Source organism: Rutidosis leptorrhynchoides, chromosome 8 (assembly GCF_046630445.1).
Source record: "Rutidosis leptorrhynchoides isolate AG116_Rl617_1_P2 chromosome 8, CSIRO_AGI_Rlap_v1, whole genome shotgun sequence".
NCBI classification, from domain to species: domain Eukaryota; kingdom Viridiplantae; phylum Streptophyta; class Magnoliopsida; order Asterales; family Asteraceae; genus Rutidosis; species Rutidosis leptorrhynchoides.
In genome coordinates, this window is record NC_092340.1 from 172,468,679 (window position 1) to 172,474,678 (window position 6,000).

Consider the following 6,000-nt stretch of genomic DNA (forward strand, 5'->3'; position numbering starts at 1 on the left):
AACACCTGGTAACCGACATTCACAATATACATATAAGAATATCCCCATCATTCCGGGATCCTCCATCGGACATGATATAAATTTAGAAGTACTAAAGCATCCTGTACTTTGGATGGGGCTTGTTGGGCCAGATAGATCTATCTTTAGAGTTCGCGTCAATTAGGGTGTCTGTTCCCTAATTCTTAGATTACCAGACTTAATAAAAAGGGGCATATTCGATTTCGATCATTCAACCATATAATGTAGTTTCGATTACTTGTGTCTATTTCGTAAAACAGTTATAAAAGCAGCGCATGTATTCTCAGTCCCAAAAATATATATATAAAAATGGAGTAATGAAAACTCACCTAATGTATTTTGTAGTAAATATACATACGACTATATTGAACAATGCAGGGTTGGCCTCGAATTCACGAACCTATATCATTTGTATATATGTTAAAACATGTAACCATAGTTGAATAATTTATATATTATTATTATTAATAATATACTTGTTTATATTATATGCTATTTGGTTAAACCTTATATATTTAGTTCATATATTTTATGTAGTTTATACATACTATATTAAATATTAATATAGTTTAATTAATAATATTTTATTGATAAAATATAGTAATAAGTAATATTAATATAATTGTAATATGTTTTTTTTATATATAGCTTTTGTTTGTAATAATAACAATTATAATAACGGTGTTAATAATAATAATAATGACAATAATAATAATAGTAATGTTATTCAGTTTTATTCTTTTTTATAATTTTCTTATTAGTATCTATATTCGTAATGATTTTAGTGATAATGATTTTGATAATACTAATAATAATGTTAACGATAGTAAAAAGTTACTTCCAACGATACAACTGGTTCTTAACAGAAAAGCCCGGTTTTTAAGAGAAAAGAAATATTGTTATTTTTAGTAGTAATGGTAATAATTGTTATACTAATACCGATAATAATAATATCTACAATAATGATAATAATAATAACATTAGCAATACTCATGATACTTGTAGCTATGATATTATTAATTATTAATTATTATTATTAATTATTACTATAATACTAATGATATCAATAGTAATAATAATCCTAGTAATACTAATTATAATCATAATAATAATAATAATAATAATAATAATAATGATAATGATAACTATAATAATAATAATACTCCTACTCATAATAATAATAATAATAATAATAATAATAATAATAATAATAATAATAATAATAATAATAATAGTAATAATAATAATAATAATAATAATAATAATAATAATAATAATAATAATAATAATAATAATAATAATACTACATTTTAGTGATAATCATAATAATACTAATAATTATAATACTTGTAATATTTATAATAATTGAATAATAATAATAACAATAATAATAATAATAACAATAATAATTGAAATAGAATAAAAGAGTATACCCTTGTAAAAAGGGTCTCTAAAAAGAAATACCCCGGACCGGATTCGAAACCATGACCACTCGTTCCCCGCTAACATCTCAAACCGTTGGGCTGTTGCCCATAATCCAAACTAAAACAGAACCCAAAACTATTTAACTCGATTTAAACTGTTTTCCCTTTTCATCCTCTTCCTCACCAAAATCATATCGACTAGTGAATCCTTTACCATATAATAATTTGTTTGTTGTTAAAATCTATAAACGAAACAGAATCTTTGTATATGTGATGCTTTTGATTTTCAAAGCAAAAAATAAAAAATAAAAAAAAAATATATAGAACCTGCACAGCAGGCCTGTGCGAAGAAAAAAAATTTTAAAACTCATAAACTGATTTCGCGTTCAAGATGGTTTCAGAGAAAGATCATAACATAAATTATGTTACAAATGATTTTTATAATCATTATAAATTATCAATTTGACTTCAATTGAAACATATAATTCGAATTTGATCAATGACTTCTTCATATTTCAAAAACATGAACTCAAAATCAAAACTTGAATTCTAGATCGTTTTAGATAAAATTTACAACATGAAATAGATTTGAAAACTCTTTTAGAAACTACTTGATTCATCAATTTAACTTAAAACATTAGAACAGTTTCGAATTTCTTGATGAACGAAAAGTTTGACTTTTGAAAAATAAACTTTGACTCACCAATTCAATCTTGTTTTGAAAAATTGAAAGCTAAGATTTTACAGGGAGTTTCCTTGGAGAATTCATGACAATACATCATTATTACATTTTGTAATAGGGTGTGAATTTGTGGTTTGGCAAAAAAAAAATGGCACCAACAGAGTTACGACTGCTATTTCAGTGTTTTGGTTTTAAATATCAATCGTTATTGCGAATTAGCTATATGTAAGGATGATAATTGAGGCAGTACAATTGATAAGATTGATTTTTGTTTGCATTCAGGATGGATATCGACTGGTAACGAAAACCCGACATAAACAAAAAAAATTATATAAATAAATAATTTAGTACGATCGTGCTTCTTAACTGAATCCAATTTAATATATCTGTTATTATATTTCTAATATTATTAATAGTAAATAAATAAAATATATTACTAATAATAATAGAGGTATTAATATTAGAGTTAATAAAGATACCAATAATAATAATAATAGAAATAGAAATATTAATAATAATAATCAAAAATAATATAAGATTAGTAATGATATTAATATTGATGATATAAAATAATAATTAAAATTTTATTAATAATAATAATAATACTAATTGTAATAATGCTAACAATTTTATTAGTAATATTAATACTTTAGCAATACATATATATATATATATATATATATATATATATATATATATATATATATATATATATATATATATATCACATTTCTTATCTATATGTTATATATTAAATAATAATATTATTACTAACATCAAAGTAATATTAATAATAACGATGATATCATTAATAATGGTATTTACTAAAGATAAATTTGAAAGTTATAACTAATAACTTTGTTAAAGTTATAAATCTTTTTTTTTTTATCTTAATAATAATAATGAAAATAATTAATGTAATAACTATATTTTTACTTGTGATTACATTTAATTATTATTGTTATATATATTATATGTTGAATATTTATTATCTGTACATTATATATATATATATATATATATATATATATATATATATATATATATATATATATATATATATATATATATATATATATATATATATATATATATATATATATATATATATTACCATATAATCCTGATTAAAAAAAACATATATATTTATTTATTTTGATAATACTTAATTATTCTGTATATTATTTATAATTCAAGTAATTTAAAGTGTATCTTATTAACTCAGCATATTATATATACACCTACGTTTATATATATATATATATATATATATATATTTATTTATTTACATACTTATTTACACACAATGGTTCGTGAATCGCTGAGAAATAGTCAAAGGTTAAATGAATCTATGTAAACAGTTCAAAGATTTTAAGACTCAACATTACAGACTTTGCTTATCGTGTCAGAAACATATAAAGATTAAAGTTTAAATTTGAACGAAAATTCCCGGGTCACTACAGGGACTACCAAATCCCCAATACGCGTCCAAATATTCAAAAGCTACCCCCATCGAGCCCAAGCGCTCATACGCATCTAGTCTAACAACTAGCTAGCTTCACATTCATAACACCTATAAAAAGTTAAACAACGAGAGGGTAAACATAAAGCTTAGTGAATGCAATAATTATACATATACATATATAATCTACTTACTTGCAAACACTTACACAAATACCGCATACTAGCTAGCAATTCAACAACCATGCAATCACAATGCATAAACAAAATATCCGTAATTCACAATAAGCTAGCATCACCAATAGGATATAGTTCACAATTTAATATGCTAAAACTACAACACATAACCATGGTTAACCAATAGTACAAGGGAATGGTGCTCGCGAAAGACCATTGGTGTTCACAACATCCGTTAGTGTACTTAACACATCGTATCACTAACTCCCCGGGTGGTGTCTTAACACGTCGACACTTCACCCATCATACTTCCCGGAGTGGTGTCTTAACACTTCGACACTTCAACACTCATACTTCCCAGAGTGGCGTCTTAACATGTCGATACTTCACTCATCACGTGAAATGTGGTGTCTTAACACGACGACAATTCACATCTCACGCTACACAAATAAATACATCATATACCTCCACGTATAATTATTCCACTCACCTTGGAATGTCCGCACAAGTCATGTACAATATGATCTCCGTCCTCAAATCCGAGCAAGTAACCACCTATATCACACATAGGTAGAATATGAACATAAATAGCCATTCTCTAAAAGAGAACCTGACACAAACATCCCTTAGTCGAGGGATCATACCTTGCTCGCCAAAGCCCGCCCATTTAACACCTAATTGACACAAACTAATTACCACTTCGGGTGGTAATTCAAACCCACTCTACAAAGCACACTTTAGCCTAAATTATACTTTACACTAATTTAGACCAACCTAGATTCCGACACTAAATGCTACGTAGATGGTGATCATTTCAAACCGCCATTTACACAAAAACCACAACACGTGCAATGTTGACCCATATTGCGTTTCACTACGTTTGACTTATGTTAAAATACCATTTTAACCCAAAATCACTTTCCATGATTACTTTCGTTCAAAAATGCCATTTTAACACTTACCAAAAGTGTTTAACATTCATTTAATCCAACATTAGTGTCATTACCAAATTCGTCCCAATCAAAGTCAACCCATTTTGACACAATTCATAAAAACACACATAATCACTAACGGCTAGTGAATATATTTCCAAAACACTAGTTAACACCTAAACCAAGTATTTACATACTTGATTCACCAAAACTTGACTCAAAACTTAGCTTGACACTAAATCAAATTCAACACCCATTTTGACCAATACTTGTTTTTAAGAACATCAAAAACACCAATACACTCACAACCTAGTGATTTAACACCCAAACCATGACAAATACTTCCAAATTCGTCATCATACCCCAAACCCACAATAATCGAGTTTACTTACACAATACAGACAACAAAATCATCAATTTCAAGAGAAATGGGGTTTATAACCCAACATTAACTCAAACCCTAGCTTTCTATCAAAATCAAAGTAAAGAAAATCAGAGTTAAGACTTACCACCACTACCTAAACGTAGCTAAGATCAAGAGGAACAACTTTAACTCTTACACCTGAGTTGATTCAAGCCCCAACTTCATGTTCTTGAGCTTTCTCTCTCTAAAAACTTTCTCTCACTAGCAAGAGGTTGAAGATAAGGGAGTGAAATAAGAGGATAAGGTTTGCATGAGGCCAAACCTGCTTCTTATGACCCTCAAACCGGCCCCCAAGTGAAAAGACCATTAAACCCCTCATTAAAACTCAAAATATCAAGAAAATCACCAAAAATACGTTCCAGCCGCAATTTGCGCCTCCTGGCCGCAAATTACGGCCGGGCCGCAAAAGTGAGCCGCAAAAATGCGCCCCTTTCGGTGCTGAGGAACTCCAGCCGACCGCAAATTGCACTTACCAGCCACAAATTGCGCCAGGTCCATTTTTCACATTTTTCTGACATTTGTTTTGGTCGTAAGTTTCAAACCGTAGCTCTATTTTTGATAAATCAAATATCGTTGAAAACGTAATAAGGTCTACTTTCCAATGGTAAGTTTTTAAACATTAACTCAGACTTTATTTGGGGTCAAAAGTACGATTATATACCTTGTAACTTAAATGACGTTCAAGTTTTAACGTTTTACAAACCCAACTTCGAGTCTAGGAACCTAAACACCACCACAAGCAACACGTTACGAAAAAATGGAGTGCTACAACTCTCCCCCACTTAGACTGGATCATGTCCCCGTTATCCTCGTCATTTACCAAGAGGTATCTGCTTCCTTGCATTCTCACATGCTTACATACGACTAGGAACCACACCTTAC